The sequence below is a fragment of the Lycorma delicatula genome, chromosome 4 (assembly GCF_047948215.1).
Source record: "Lycorma delicatula isolate Av1 chromosome 4, ASM4794821v1, whole genome shotgun sequence".
NCBI lineage: Eukaryota > Metazoa > Arthropoda > Insecta > Hemiptera > Fulgoridae > Lycorma > Lycorma delicatula.
Window position 1 is genome coordinate 99,303,689 of NC_134458.1, and position 17,823 is coordinate 99,321,511.

At 28.3% G+C, this 17,823-nt stretch overlaps 1 protein-coding gene across 3 annotated transcripts in view; it reads right to left on the reverse strand.

The window, feature by feature from the left end:
* Positions 1-17,823, reverse strand: part of Cht6 (Chitinase 6) — a 277,698-nt gene that overhangs the window by 190,254 nt on the left and 69,621 nt on the right. The gene's annotated exons all lie outside the window — the stretch shown is intronic.

Here is a 17,823-nt window from a genome sequence, read left to right on the forward strand (position 1 = left end):
ATACTGTGTAGCGACTTTCCGAACGCTCTGTATATAAATTATAATATATATAAAATGTTAAAGTATAATACAATCATTAAATAATTAATCAACTATTAAACATAAAAAATTAAATTATCAAATGTCCTTACCTCAAAACTACCTATTTTTCGGTATGAAACCACTATTTTGGGATGTACTCTATTCCACTTTCGAATCAATTTGAGAAAAAGATTAAATGGCACCATTTTGAATAGGGCTTGAAAATCTTCTTTTTTAAAAAAATATTCCCTTTAAAATTATGTGTTACAACCTAGTATTTTTCATTTAAAATTTTTGCATTCGTCCTTCATGGGGGCTTGTGCGCGCGTGTTTGTAAATAAATTTGTTTTTTAGTGTTTCATTATTGAGCAGTTATTTAAGAAGTACTGTAGACCAGTTTACGTATTAAATAAACATAAAATATAATCGTGTATTTGTTTGTTTGTACGGATGTTCCTTTAAAAATTCAAAAATCACTGGAACAATTTGAATGATATTTCTTTACCGATATATTTATTTAATTTTTAGGATGGATTTAGCAGTAAATTTACCCAGATAACACAATTATTGCTGGTTGAGTAATAAAACTTAAATATGGAACGTCTCATATTTTATAGCAAAATTTTTCTTGTATTAGTATTTTGACTCATATTTTAAACAAAGTATTTGAGTGAAATTTAGAAAACAAACTCTATTTTATTTTAATCATTTAATAATAATCGTGAATGCCTAATATTTTAATAGATATCGAAATATCTAGAAATATTTGTGATTAATAGAGAATCTTATTGTATTAAAATTTTCAAAAAAAGGGGGAAGAATTTAATTTTTTTTAGCGAACACTATCTATATACTAAAATAAAATTAAAGTTACTTCTGTTGTTTTTTATTTTTATATTTTCTTTGTTTTCCATTAAAAAAAAACTAAGGAAACTTTGTTTTTGGATTACTTATTTCAGTTTATGGTTATCACTATTTTTATTGTCTGTACGGAATAACGCATGAACAACGTTACCTATTTTAAGGAAACACGAATTAATTTATTTTAGCTAGATACAATTTACATTCTGCTCTCTCAAATAAATAATTAGTCATTTGGTAAAATATTATTTAATTAATATTCGCAAATATTTTAATAAAAATCTACAAGCGATGAAAATAAAAGCAAATTTAACAAGTTTTTAATATTAGCAAGAGAACTTTGACGAAGACTTTAACGGATGGTATCATTGAAATCCTTTATCCTTCAAACATTTTTGTTCTTGTCCTGATTTTAAGATTAATATCCTTGCCTCAAGTCATAAACAACAAAAAAGTAACAATAATAAATAAATAAGAAATTGTAGGAAAAAAGTGTACAACGATGCTGGATGTCACAAGGACAAACTCACGCTGTTAAGTTAGAGGTTTAAATAATAGGCTACTCTAACTGTGATTGTATAAAGATAGATAAATAATGTTCATCAGAATTCTATCTTTTTCTCAGTAAATCTATCTCTTAAGAAACTATTTTATGGAATGTCTTTTTAATTCATCCAAGGCTATTTTTTACTATTATTAGTACTAAAGTCAAATTTATAATAATAACTATTATAAATTATTCCAACTGTGTTTTATTATAATAAGTTTCCGCAAATATTTCCCTTGAATTGATGAATATCATATGAGCGGAACATCAAAGAATGTTTAAAATAATTTTTACATATTTTGTTTTTAAATTTTATACTAATAATTCCTACTAATTTCTTTAAAGAAAATAATTTTTTTTTAATAAAACTCCAGTAGAGTTCAGACAAATAAATTATGAAATAAAAAAATAGGTATGAATTTTGATAATTATAATAAAATAATAAAGAAAACTGTAACCTAAAAAAAATCACACTTTCTCTATCATAATTATTAAAAATTAAGCGTATAATTTTATAAAAAAAAATTACTACAGCTTCCCTTTTTTATCATAGAAAATGTTTGAAGAAAGTCATTAAACGTACTGTGATAATAAAATTTACTATAGTCTTATAGTATATTTTTATTAAATAAAAATTGTTGGTTTTAATTAAAAAGCAAACAATTAGCAGGAAATAATAAAATAACTTTTCTTATAAATGTAGAAACGGCTTTAAATATTCGTAAAATAATAAAAAATGTTAAAATGTAAAGGAAGATTTCCTTAGATATATAACATTTGTTTTTCCTTTTTCATCTTCTTCTTTTCCGTTGATCTAAAAGGATTATAGTGTATGTCAGGAAAGAAAAAAAATTGTCTAGTTTTACAAACTACCTGACGAATACATTCTATTCGTATTTAAACCTGGGTTTTTTACGGCTAAATCTCTATTGCTAAAGTAGCTATAAAGGGAAAGTATAGAGATCGGCAAAAATGTTGGGTATCGAATTTTGCTAGTGTCGACTAGCTCTTTAGAAAGAAAAAAAACCGTTACAGAAATTTCCGAATAACTTTTATGTACATACGTACAAATGTGCGTTAGCTTGTATTCTGATTAATATTTCCGAACTGGCTGCACAAAAATTCTTTTAAAGTGACGCAAAAAAAAAATATCTATGTAAGGTACTGATGGCATTAAATTTTGAACAAAATCAAAAAAGGGTGTAGTTTCGTCATTTTTAATTTTTGTATAGCAGTCGTAGATAATTAAGCTTTAGTACAATGAAATGTCCTAAAATAATTCGTTTGTGAATTACGGCTAGTGAAATATTTCGTTCGGATTTCAGCTACGCCGGTGAAATGAAGTCGAACTGAAATCTCTAGAACTTTAATTAAGGGGCAGAATTAGTGATTTCAGCATATTCCTCTGTTGTAAATAAGTACGGAATTACTTCAACGGCAAACCGATCACGTTCAAACTAAAATTCACAGAAATCCTTCGCTAACGACACCAAAGTTTACAGCACTCGATGTACTTTACAGAATGATTTAAACACTAATACATTATTGCGCATTGTTGATCAGCTGTTGTTATTTTATTGCTAATTTTGAAACAATAATTTTTTCTATTTCTGTCATTAAAAAAAAAATTATCTAAATAATTTTTATTTATTTATTATTTTACAATTTTGTAACAATAATTTTTGTTTTTATAAATTTTTTACATCACCAAAAAGAATTTGGTTTGCGTTTACATTAAATAATTTACTTTTTAAAAAATTTAAATAAAAAATAATATACATTTAAAAAATATACTTTTCTGGCAAATGTTGTAATGTACTGTTTCTAAATAAATTAGAATTTTTCTAATTTTTCTTCGTTTTATTCAACTTAAACTTAGAAAATTTTATTTAAAATTAAATTCTCTATAAGTTTTGTTTAAAACTTTTTTACGTTTATTTAATAAAGCTATTATACGTCAAACATAAAAACAGGGTTTTTTACCCCAGTTTATTGATCTTCATCCCAGATTTCTCAAAAGCTACTACATATACGGTTCTGAGATTTACTTTATCCAATTTTTCATGTCAAGATCCATAAGAAATCACTAATTCTGACCTTTAATTAAGTAACGTCTTAAAAATTTCAGTAAGACTTCATTTCACACCGGGGTAGCTGAGATCGGAGCGGAATCTTTCACTAGACGTAACTCGTAAATTAAGCATTTTAGAACATATGTTTAGGTGAACTTTCTTCCATTATTTTCACAAGAAGAATAAGTTATGAAAGTCCCGACAGAATTTTGTGATATATTTTGTATATACCAGCATCGACATAATTTTCGATCCCATCAGAGAAGAGAACATCACGCTAGGCCTCCCAATATGTTTTTTTTTTTTTTTTTAGTAAACTATACATTTTTTTAGCCTTGTTAAATTAAACTGCACTAAATCAACCTGACTACAAATATTAATAATTACACTCAATTAATAAACTTTTAAGATCCAAAAATATGGAGGACTGATTGCAACCAATGCTAGAAATATAAATTTTTTTAACTTTAATTTTCAAGATTGAAAATTAATCTAACCGTATCAAGTATAAATGTAGACAACATGGGAATTACTTTTTTTAAAAAAGGGATCCCATGAAGCCGACCTATGAATTTAATAATTTATTTTTAATTTCTGATACTTTATCCGTTTTCAAGTTGCTGTTGTTATTAATAACATTAAATCAGGTACCTTTCAAGCCAAAGGCTTCAGGGTGTCAAATGGGACCGACATTTTTTATTGAATATTATTTTTTTTAGTACTTATACTTAAATCAGTATAATTTTGATGATAAAAATGTAATTTGATCAAAGGAATCAACTGGGACCCAAAATTGCTTACAAGAATTTTGAATTTTTTCTCAATTATACGTTTAATACTTTATATTATTTTGTAAGCTAAAAACATAATTTAATCAAGAGGATCAGCGCTGGAACCCAAAATTTTTTACTGAACATTTTTTTTCTTTTTCGCGGGTTTTACTTTGGGCATAGCATAATTAAATCACTAATATTTAAAAATCCTATGGAAAATTTGAAATAAAAATCTCTTTAAGGACAAAGCCGGGAAATTTATGACCCTTTGCCGGATTTCTAAGTTTGAAACTTGTGCGTGGAGATATGAAATTAAAATTTTTTATCGGTGAAAAAAAGCCAAGCTGACCAGAATTAAAATACTACCGAATAAAAGCTAAGACTTTATTTAGAAAACTTATTTAAGATTTATTTAAAAGATTTTTTAGTCAAATCTTCACAGTATGGACTTTTCTCGTTATAATGCCTCGATAACATAACCTCAAGGAGTCGTTAATAACAAGGAATTTTTTCCTTATAAATGCCTTTAATCATTGTGATTGTGTTACAGTCGTTAAAGATGATTATTAACAAGGAATGCAGTATTTAAAAAAAACCAAGTTGCTGGCTGTTGTTAAATACATCCTTCCACGTGTTCAAAGTTATAATAATTTACGAGGAGTTGTTTGAATTTTTTAGTTACAGATAAATGAATTAAATACCAAAATTAAACAGAAAGAAAAACATTTATTAACAAAACAAAGGTCAACTGGAGTTGAAGTATAAAAGAGAAAGACGAATTTGAAGAAAAATATAAAAACAGAATCATTTGATAATACGTTAAGGAATAATTTTAAGAAATATTAAAAATCTACCTAAAAAAATTTCACTGTAAAGTCAATATAACATATACAAAACACATTTTTTTTTACTACAAATACAGACCTTAATAATAGGTGTAATAAATACACTATAATAGATAAACAAGAAATAACAAATAAAAACGAAAATATAACGTGGAATACAACAAAACTGACAGGTACAACACAATAATGGTTACTGAAAATAAATATCGTGGAATTCTACAAAGATTAAACGCTCAGCGTGCGCTAATTTTTCTCTTTTTACCAATATTCCCTGCTATTAGTTATTGTGTATGTACAACAAAGAAACAAACAAACAATAAAAAGAATATATCTATACAAAGGAGGTTGACAGTTATACTATTTATCCTCAAATTTTACCAAAATATATAAAGTAAATGCACCAATAATAATAATAATAATAATAAAAGTTATTTCACAATTAAATCAATTTTTTTTTTTAACCAATAAAACCTTTTTTTCAGATAAGATTTTTTTTAATGGGGGATAAAAACGGCGTAAATACGTTCGATTTCTGCTGAACACCTGTATTTTTAATATCTAAAAAAAAATAGGAACTAAGAAAACTTTGAATAATGAATTAATTAGTGGTGGGATCATTGCTATGGAAACATATCTAACAAACTCTTATTACAGTGGCTGCGGATAAGTTACTATGGCAAAAATTACGCTTACTAACCAGTTCACAATTCAGAATATTTTATATACAGAGTGATTGACGAAGAACGTAACAATCTTTCAGAATTTAATTCTGAGTAAAATGGTATGAATAAAGTTCACAGAAAATACAAACGTAAAAATTCTGATATTTATAAAACATCAAATGTGGTAGATTTTAAATAAGTATTAAACAAAACATTCAAATCTACTCAGAATCAGATTCTCTACAAATTTTTTTATGTGTTTATTTCCCATTTAACAGAGCTATTTTACCCTATTTTTCTGATTAAATTTCATATAAAAACCATTAAATTTACTCGCTAATTTGGATCCCACGAATCACAGTTTACCTTAATTTTACCGAAGGCTCAGAGATCAGGGCAAAATCTTTCTCCGCCGACATTCGCAAACAAAGCGTTTCCAAACCTACGTTTATTTCACTGGTAGAACATGTCCTGAAAGTTTATTATATTTTTTTTAATCGCTTTATATATATATATACAAAACTGGCCACCCAACAAGTTACATTTTGGAAATCTTTCTATAGGAGAAAGAAAAGAGGAAGGCAGAAGAAACGGTGAGAAAATGGTTTGAAAGAGACTGCAGGAGTAAATTGGTATAGGTTGAAATTGTTTAGTGAAGCATGCACGCACTATTTGGGAAGAGTGACCTATGCGTAGTAATTAGCCTGTTTTCAAATGTGAAAATTAAACAAATGACACCTAGTTAAATGAAGGAATAATTTAACAAGTAACTCAAGTATTACTTTTTATTTTTATGTACATAAAATTTTTGTATAATTTTGTTCATTAGTATCATTTATGTATATCTATACCGTAAAATTGAAAATTTAAAGTGAATATTTTTCTATTATAACACCAAATAAAAATTTTTTACAGTAAATAAAATTAAGCTCAGTTTTGGCAGCAATTAATCATTACCAAGAGATCTTTTCTTTCTTTTTCCTGTTTAGCCTCCGGTAACTACCGTTTAGATAATACTTCAGAGGATGAATGAGGATGATATGCATGAGTGTGAATGAAGTGTAGTCTTGTAAATTCTCAGTTCGACCATACCTGAGATGTGTGGTTAATTGAAACCCAGCCACCAAAGAAAACCGGCATCCACGATCTAGTATTCAAGTCCGTGTAAAAATAGCTGGCTTTACTAGGACTTGAACGCTGGAACTCTCGACTTCCAAATCAGCTGATTTGGGAAGACGCGTTCACCACTAGACCAACCCGGTGGGTTATTACCAAGAGATCTGCCAAAACAAAAAGTAACTTCCAAGAAAGACCTTCTTTAAAATAGCTTATTATTAGAAATAACATCAACCAATTTGTAATTTTTCAAATAAAAACAAACCTAATTCATCAGCTATTAATGATAGTTTCTATCCTTATTATAAACTTAGACTAAAACTCAGTTATTGTTATTATTCAAAATGTTTATAAAATGATGGGCTCGCTACACTTTTTTGGATTCTACTTGAAAACTAGATATAAAATATCCTTAGGAAAAATGGAATATTTTTCCCAGGGCATTTTTGCCCTGCCCGCCTTTTTGTTATTTTTAAATAAAAGTTTATATCTCAAGTTCAGATAGACGAATTACATTAATATTTCGTAACCGGCTTGGTAATAAAGTTTTAAAATTAGCAAAGAAACAGGACTTAAATACCTTCGCAAATTACAAAATTGCGGCCACGTTTATTTTTCAATCCGTTATATCTCTATAAATATTAGTTTTATCAAAATGTATGTTGTTTGCTAAAATATTAAGCCTTTTACTTGAACAAAATGACATTTTATTTTTTTAATTCCTTTAGCAAATAGCCGAGTTATGGCAGAAAAGTGATTTTTGTTTTCATGTCCACCACTTTACATTCGATTAAAATATTATGTGGTTTTTTTTTGTTAATTCTAATATTGTAAATTAGTATCAGATTAAGAAATAATTTTCTCACAATAATAGATCTAATAATTATGACAAAAAATTACAACATCAATTTTCTCCCATAACTTTACTTTAAAAGTTTAAAACATAACTCGACCGATTTAAAAAAATAAAATGTCATTTCGTTCAAAATAAAAGACTTACTATTTTACAAAAAACATAAATTTTGATAGAACTAATATTTATGGAGATATAACGGTTGAAAAATAAACATAGCCGCCATTTTGTAATTTGTGAAGGTGAAAATATTAACGTGGTCCGTCTATCCGAACTTGAGATATAAATGTTCATATAAAAATAACAAAACAGCGTACAGGGAAGAATGAAGGAGAAATTGCCATTTTTCCTCACGATATTTTTTGTTTAGTTTTACAAGTAGAATCCGAAAAAATATAGCTAGACCACCATTTTAGAAACATTTCGTATATTTTATTTTAATTCCTACATTATCATTGTAGGTTAAACATACATATCGAATTTAACGAGAGATTAGAAAGCCAGGCTACTCGATAAGCACAACTAATAAGTTTATTGTACAACCAATCGAGCTACTGATTAGTTCACTGGCCTCTCCCTACCAAATCACACTAACATTAGAAATTATATTGGCAGCATTGGTCCCGACCGATCGTAGTCCGTTATGCACTCTCAAAACCAAATTTGGTTAAGAAAACAATAAAAATAAGGAAAACATGAAATATAGATAATGAAAAAGGACGATTAACGATTTTAACGGTCAATAGTTTTGCATATACCAACTTCACTATAAACAATTGAAAAGAGAGTAACTACTTTTCATACATAAATTAAAGATCCATTCGAAAGCAGATGCAGGATTCTTAAAGGAATTTACCCTCATCTATTTCCGGAGTTGTGGGAAATATCGAACTGAACCCGACTTTAACACCCGGAATACTTGACTGCATTTCTTTGAAACAAACTACCAAACCAAATTAGGTCAATAGCCTGTATGAGGCAGCACACTGTCTAATAAAATATGAAATAAATAAGGATACTGATCCCAATAACTTTTATCTATGGATTTATTTAAACCTAGGTTTTGATTTCTATAGAAATTTCAAAGAAAATTTAAAGAGTTTTATTCGAAATTTGAAAGCAAATACATATTATTATATTGAAAGAAACTTTGCTAAGATGCTAAGCCAAATTTTAGAAAAATAACACTTGATTCGGTTTCATATAATTCTATTTTTCCATTCATTTAATAGAAAGAATTACTATCGCTGAAATTAAATTTTCATTAAATTCTCCAAGAATTCTTTAATCAATTAAATTAGTCTATCTCAATTACCAAATTACATAAAATGAACAACAATATTTTTCCATATAATGAAAGCCTTTTCAAGACTTTAAAGCAGATTATTTCTGCTATTTACATTTAGAGATATAATCTTTTATTCGTGCGAAAAATGTTTTTCCTCATGGGACAACTAATTTAGCAGTCATTCGTTTTACTCTGGAAGGTAAAAATAAATTAAAAATTAAATTAAAAAAAGATTCCTTCAAAAATTATTTCATAATTTTATTTATTTAGATTTTTTCTTACAATTTTTTCCTGAAAGGTTTTGTCAAAGGAATCTTAAAAATTTCACAAGCATCTTAAAAAAAAAAAAAAAAAATTAAAAGAGGTATTGTAAATTAATGAGTTTTAATATTTGTCCTCATATTATTTATTTTAATAAAATACTTTCTGATTAAATAAAATACTGAAAAAAATTATTTTTCGTCAAGAGCAAGACGAAGTCTAAAGTAAATTCAACCGAAACCGTTTCGTTAAATAGATTGTGCCGTTCCTGACAAGTATAAAAGTCAAGCTAATTAGGATAATAAACAAAAATGTTAGAACTTTTTGAATAACGTGTAGTAATACGTTTAATTTTATATTCACGGGCAATTAATAAACTATATATTTTTTCCATAATTTCTAGGTCAGTGATTCTCAATCTGTAATTCGCGGTGATGGAATAGATGATTCTCAGGCAGACTTAAACTAAATTGAAAATTATCTAAATAAAACAAATAATAATTTGAAACATGTTTTCCGAATAACATTTATGATAATTTTGTTTGGGTCTACAGTCCAGTTCAGGCTTACAAACACAATAACAAACCTTTATTAAAAAAAATAACCACTTAATTGAGCTTTCAAGTGACAGTGGACTTTATATGCAATTCCTTGATCTTAATTTAGCCCTATTTTGGATCTCACCTTCAGTGAGAGAGGAATTTACTGAGTTATCTAAAGAAACATTGAAAATTACTATGCAGTTTTCAACAACCGATCTTTGTGAAAAAAGATTTTCAACATTCTTTCAAATAAAACAAAATACAGAAATCGTCTTAAAAGCCGATCTTCGACTGAAGTCGCCAGTGTTAAACCAGATATCCAGGAAATATGCAAGCGTCAGAAAGCTCATTCATGTCATTAAAAGTAACACGCTTAATTTTTTTTTTTGAGGGAGGGCTTGATGATACCACCACATAAGTTTGAAGCTTGTTTGTGGGATATATAAATGGTATTTTGTAGCGTATGAAAAATGCTATGGTTAACTGGGATTCAAACCCGGGATCTCCGGATGAAAGAATGAGACGCTACCCCTCCACCACGGAGATCGGCAATTAATCATATCATTTATTTGCTTAATAAAGATAAAATCTTCCTTCAATGATTATTCACTTTTAGTTTCTAATTTAGTTATTTTTTAATTTAAAACACATCTACATTTATTATGTTCTAAATGGCACAAAATGTCCCGATTGTTGATAATACCCACAAAGGAAAAAAACATGAGGCCTATATACTTTGGCCCGTAGGATTTTTGAGTCATTTTACTTACTCTTGGGCCTAAAAAATCTGATGTGGACACCACATGACTTCCTTGTACGCCTATTAAATTAAATATACACAGTTTTTTAAAATGAAAAATACATAGAATTTTATTTCATTAATAATTTCTGATATTTTTTTATTTTTTTTATTGTTATTATTGAATTATTATTTATTGTAAAACCTTTTTTTACAATCAGATTAATAATTATTAATAAATCAATATATTTAGATTTAAAAAAAAAAGGAGGTGAAGTCTGATTCGAATCGATGTGCCTTCCCCTTGTAAGAACCAAATATTTCATTAATTAAAATCTCATTTGGCTATAAATCTGGAATCAATGAAAATAAGTACCACTTATGATAAATCGTTGAAAAGCTATCAATGAGAGCTTATAACTGCAGATAAGAAAAAGTCCAAAATTCCTTTTTTTTTTATTTTGGGCTTTTTTGGATACTTTTGGTTCAGTCGATTGCAATCAAAAGAGGAGGTGCAAGACTAGATGTTACAACAGTCCTAAAGGAACCACAAACAGTAAGGAACCACAAATAAATCGTATTACAAAAAGTACATGATGAGGGGTTTCCAACGAACACCCTCAATAAAACGTATATATACATAAAAATATAAATGAAGTACAACATACATACATAAATTTCGTATATATAAACACATTCGAACTGAATAAAACATATAAGTACAAGAGTTCAGAAAAGTCTACATCTAAATCGGTTCAGTCGTGGAGCTGCTACGGTGGAACAAACATACATAGATAAATACATACACCCTAAATACATTACACTCTTTTTTCGGCAGTCGTGTAATAATGAGCTCCATTTATGAGTGTATCAGTTAATTTTTGTTCTGGTTTGGTTCCATCGTGATTTTGTATTTTACTAGCAAATATCCAGTTGAATTTTTAAAATCGGAAGATCGGTTGCAAAGATATTTCCGAATAACCGTGATTTGTAAAAGATCGAGAGTGTATCCGACGCGTGCAAAAGTTAGCCTTCAACCTTCTAACAAATACCCCGTTTGAATTTTGAAAATCGGATGATTGTTTGCAGAGATATTATAAGTGTATCCCATTGCACTTCATAAAACAGCGCTTCAGGGGCATCCCGTTTGTTATCGGTTGATGGTGATGATTGGTCTAGCCTCACACGAGGTGCTCGCATCACCTCACCACTCTAGCTTCGCACCCAGTCCCCACTTGAAGCCCATTATTTTTAAACAGAGATTTTTTAATTTATTTAATATTATTTTATTCTATTTAACGTAAATTTAATTGTATTATTTTTGTTGTAATACTACTCATTCGATTGTTTTGCATTATTCATTTCAAACCCAACTAACACACTGATAGAGACTCACAGTTCTCAGTTCATTAATTCTATTCATTAAAGTTTGTGTTTCAACCGGCAAATCTCCACTACTACATATATATATGTATATATATATATATATATATATATATATATATATATATATATATATTATTTATATATAGCCTATGACACTCCCAGTAACGTAAGGATTCCAACGCGGGTCATACATCTAAATCGGTTCGGTCGTTGAGCTGCTACGGTGGAACATACATACATACAAACACCCTAAATACATTACACTCCTTTTTGGGCAGTCATGTAACAACAACTTTCTTACATTATACGAATTATAAATATATCCTACTACCAAAGTAAATAAAATCAAAAGCACAAAAAAAAATGTCATTGTAAAAGTGTTGGTGAATCTCCTTTTCACAATAACAGAATGATATACAAAAATGTTTGTTCCATATCCGAAAAAAATTATTTACACAGAAACTGGATAGTATTTCGTTCTCTCAAACCTCTCCAAAACAGAATTCTTTTTTTCTAACGGAGAGAAAAAATATAAAATTCACTCGTTACGGGCTATTTCAAAATACAACAAACAGCCAGTTTACAAAAAATAAGAAAGATACTCATTCTCAAAGAGCAACATCTGTTTAGAGTAACATTATTTTATTTATTATTTTGTAACTGAAACAGCCCTTTGTCGTTTTCTTGTGTTTCACTTTCCCGTCTAGATAGCGCTATAGCAGAGCTATGTATCTCTAGAAGGGAAAATGGTGTAATCGGTACTGTTTGGGCATAAGCGGTTTTCTCCGGATCTTGACGTTTTGACACTTAAAGGAACCCAAAAAACCAGATGGAAATTTTGCGGATCTTAATGTTCGTATGTACGTGTGTGTTCGGTGTCGGCCTCTAAATCACCTTATATGTCCAGAATTACTAGACTGACCAAACTTGACTTTTGAGCAAACTTGGTCAGATTACTATACTATATATGGGGCATTGATGCCGTTAAATTTTCAACTTAAAAAGTCAAGGGATGCGGCTAAGGTGTAGGGATGTAGAGTAAGGTAACCCTCAATACCTCGAGAATTCGTCTAAAAGATGATATTTTTGTTATACACATTTGGTAACATTTGACAAACGAATTTTTTTAAAAATGGCATCCCTACCCCAAAGAATGCTGTGGTAGTCGTTTGCTATGAAATGCTATCTTGCAGTCGTGTGTTGTTGTGACGTCACAGGTGAACGGTAGAATTAAATAAATGAATAATATTTAAAGTGTAAAATAGTGGTCTGGCTGGGTCTCGACCTCGATCGCCGGTCGACTCGGTACCTGGTGCGTTAAGTCTCGTGGCTACACCTGTCTGCCGACCGTAAAAGCGAAATTTGTTCTATGTAAGTAGAGAAATTACATTAGTTTAGTTACTGTCGACCGTCGTCGCTAGTACCGTCACACCAGCATCAATTAAATACGGTATGCGTGCCCGCTTTAGTTAGAATCATTGAATTAAATAAACGATAAAATGTTATATTTAAATAGAATAATAAATATTTTATATAAAGTTGTGTGTGTGTGTTTGTGTGTGTGTGTGTGTGTGTGTGTGTGTGTGTGTGTGTGTGTGTGTGTGTGTGTGTGTGTGTGTGTGTGAGTGTGAGTGTGTGTGTGTGTGTTTGTGTGGGTCGTGCATCAGAAGTAACCCACAGTTGTAGGATTTTCCCGTCACGCGGCTAAAGCCGCGTTCCGGGAAAAAAATCACGTTGTTAGGTTTTTCCCCTCTTTTGTTTGAATTTTTGGCGGAGATTCACTTGACTCCCAAACGAAGAGTCCTGATAAAGATGTAAATCCCAAGTCATATTGAATGGAATATATAATTAGTAGTAATAACAATAATAATAAAAATTATAACTATCTAAACCTATTAAATCTCATACTTCCGGCTATTAAAATGAACGGATGTTTTATTACAGACTTCATATCTGTACAAAGATTAAAATTCACATAAAAAAATAAAAGTAAAACCAGTAAGACCTCTTTATTGTGCAAAATAAAATGTAAACTGTTAATAAAATTATACGACAGAAAACGTAATAAAATTAATTAAATAATAAATAATTATGAACTGATATAAAATAATATAATATATCTAAATAAAATTATACTTGCTAATAAATTTTATATAAAAGTCACTGTTGTACAGCTTTCGTATGCACAAATATTTCATATATTCATTAAAAGAACCATGAACTTTAGAAACAGTTTTTTTAAAGGATATATAACGTGAAATATTTAATAGTTCATGCAAAATTACATATTTATAAATATACTACTATCTAATAATATAAATATACAACTCTTCTATGTACATACATACACACACACACACACACACACACACACACACACACACACACACACACATATATATATATATATACACTAGAATATATATAATTATAATAATCCTTAAAGATGTGCACGTTTCGCATGAAAATTATGATGAACAAAATTCAGGTATTAATTTATAAAAAGAGAATTCACGTTTTTTATATAAAAAAGATTTGTTAATCATACATAGCTTTGCCACTACGTCATTAAAATAAATTAATGTAAATTAATATTGTTATATAAAAAAAGAAAAAGAAATCCGGTAGTTATCTCTAACGTACAAAAATACAATTTCTTAACCTCTTTTTATAATATAATACATAAAAGGCTTATGTTAAAAGTCATTAATGTGTTAATAATATGATAAACAACATAAAAGTTTCCGCAATACATTTTTTTACAGTTCATTTTATATAATAATAGCCAAATTTTTTTCTATAGGTCGGATTTAACAATTAAAAAATGTATTTCTTCTATATTAGACAGGAAATGAAAATGCAATTTTGTTATAAAGGCTTGCTATTACTATTAAAAAATAAAGATAATGTTTTATTTTAAAAACAAATCTGTAGTACCAGTGGATAATTTTTTTGGAATTTAAATTTTTTCCTTTCTTTTTACGGAACAATAGTTTTGTATGGAATATTATGCATTATTTTATGGTTTATGATTAATGCTATTATTAAACATTTCTCCATTCTTGTTACGCTTAATGAATTATAAGAAATGTTAAACAATATTGGATTCATTGGTCAGTGGAGAAATTTAACATTTAAATGAATTAAGATTAAAATAAAAGTTATAAAATAGAACCATTTTTTAAAAATGTATACAGTACGACAATTTAAATATTATGTTATATGGTTACTTGAAAACTAGTTATTTATGTGTAGATATTTAAAATTTTTTAAATAATATATAAAAAAACATATTAGAATAAAAATAGAAAGTTTTCATCTAAAAAAGGAATCTTACGAATTAAAAACAAATGAAACAAAATTAGTTTGCAATATAACACAACACGGCAGTAAAACATGCATAACAAAAAATACAGAAAAAATACCGTTATCTTTTAAAGCAAATAAACTGATAAATTTCATGACGAAACGATTTTAAGACAAATTATTAAAGTATAGAAATCTGAAATAAACGGTTATAAGAGAAAAAAAAACTTGAATTTTGAAAAACATACCTTATATAAAGTATCCAGGATTAATTAATTAATTAGTCCCGAAAAAAGGTAAAGGATAAATCCTACCATGTCCTGTAAATCATATACCATCTCAAACAGGATGTAGACAAATAAATATAATTTTATTTATATCAACATATAAATTGTATAGTTCAAGAAGTACAAATCATATGCTCCTTCATTCATAAATAAAAAGTAACTCTCCCAGCATTTGCCAGGAAAAAACAAGAAAAATGAATGATAGAGTAACGTCATAAAATACATAAAACTAGCCTCCTGGAGCCAGGGGGCCTACTCCAGTGCCGCAGAGCTCGCTTCGCTTGCCATTCCGTGTTGCCAGGAGGACCGGCGCCCTGGAAACTCTCACAGCTCGCTTCGGTCTCATTCCCGTCTACCCAGAGAACTCCGCCCCTGTACCGATAAATAACAATTAAAGTATTCAGGCTTTATAGAAACCTGAAAAAGATCCTTTTGTCGACCGAATGTAAAAATAAATTATTAAAAAAGAATTTTTAGTTTCTCTCTTTATTTGTCAGTAAACGTATTTAGGGATTCTTGCAACTGTAATCAGGTTGTGTGAGTAAATACATTGATTTTTTTTTCAAAGCAGCCTATTAGGGACCACGCCAATATATTTTGTTTTTTACTGCTTTTCTTCAATGTTTCTCCTTCATTTTCTCGGAGTACATCCGTTTTTCTTCTTCAATCCATTCTCTTCTGATGCTCTTCTTTCTTTCATTCACAAGAATCCCATGCATTATTAATTATTTCTCTAAACTTGATTCTATCCGAACAGTCCTCCTCAATCTTTAGGTTTTGAAGATTTTAATCTTCTTTTTTTAATTGCGGTTTCCAAATTTTCTTGGAAACTTCAAATAAGTTTCCTTATTTGATTATTTTTTTTTAATCTGAACTTTTCTTCTGTTTTTCTAAGACCTTTGATTCTCCTTAGGATTTTCTTTTTGATTTTGAGGAGATTCTCCAGGCCAATGAGCATTGCTATTTCAATTTCATTTATATCCCACTGATCTGAGAACAATATTGATTTTAACTCAATTTTGTATTTTAAAAAGATTCTTTTCGTTATAAATTTCTTCGGTTTCGAAATTTACAGACCTGATTTTCTGTCCGGTTTTTACTGATTATTTCTTCTAAATATTTAAATTGGGTGGTGACATTTATTTTTCCGATATTATTTATTAATTTATTTTTATTTGTAAATAATGAATACATTTTTGTTATTTTATGATTATGTATAAAAAATATATATTATATTTTAGAAAAATAAACCATTATTATTATTATTATTATTAAGTCGGGTGTAGCTAGAAGAAATAGTTAAAATGGTTTTGGTATCCAAATGAACGACCTTTAAACATCACAGATTGTATGGAAACAGAAAGATTTGAAGTTAAAAGAAGAGTGCGACAACGGAAACTGTGAATGGATTCAGTCAAGAAGGTAAATTTGACCTTGAATCAATGTCTTTAGAAGTGAGAAACCTGATGATTATATTGCTGATGGCCATCTCGATTTATCCTGAAGCAAGGAACAGTTACAGAGAATAATTACGTAAATAATAGTGTTATAAATGTATGAAAATAATTAAATAAATAATTAAATCAGTACCGAATGAAATAAAATTTAAAGGTTTTAATTAAACAAAATTATGTGCTTACTATTCGTTTATGTTAAACGAGGATGCGGAAAATTTAGATTTATTTAATTTAATTAACATTATTTTTAAAAACTTATACCAAAGTATTTTAGTAAAATTAAATCATCTAATTTAATTTTAAATAAATTGCTTGTACAATCTTTTAAATGGTTACATAATTTTAAATAATGCCAACGAATGTATATAAAAGAGAATGCTCGCAGGCTGATATAATCGTACACTATACTTACCATTTTTATTATGTGAAAACAATTATATTGTCTGGTTTAAGAGAAGATATTATTATTTTATTACGGAATAATAATTATTATATTTTATTTTTTAGAGATGCGTATTCAAGAAGCTAGCTAGCGTATTCAAGAAAATAAGTATGAAAAAGTTAAAATTTTTTAAACTTATTTTTTTAATTTACATGAATCATATTTACAGACATAAATAAAATTTACTCTTTAGTTTCAGGAAAAAAATATCTTATCTAGAGAAGCTTAAGAGGAAAAAGAAATTTTGTTGCATATATAAAAAAATACATATGTGTATTTTTATTTTCCATAGCTCTAGGGCAATGCTGCAAGAAGAAAAGTATGCTAATAGTAAAAAAATGGCGTATGTGTATTTTTTTGCATTT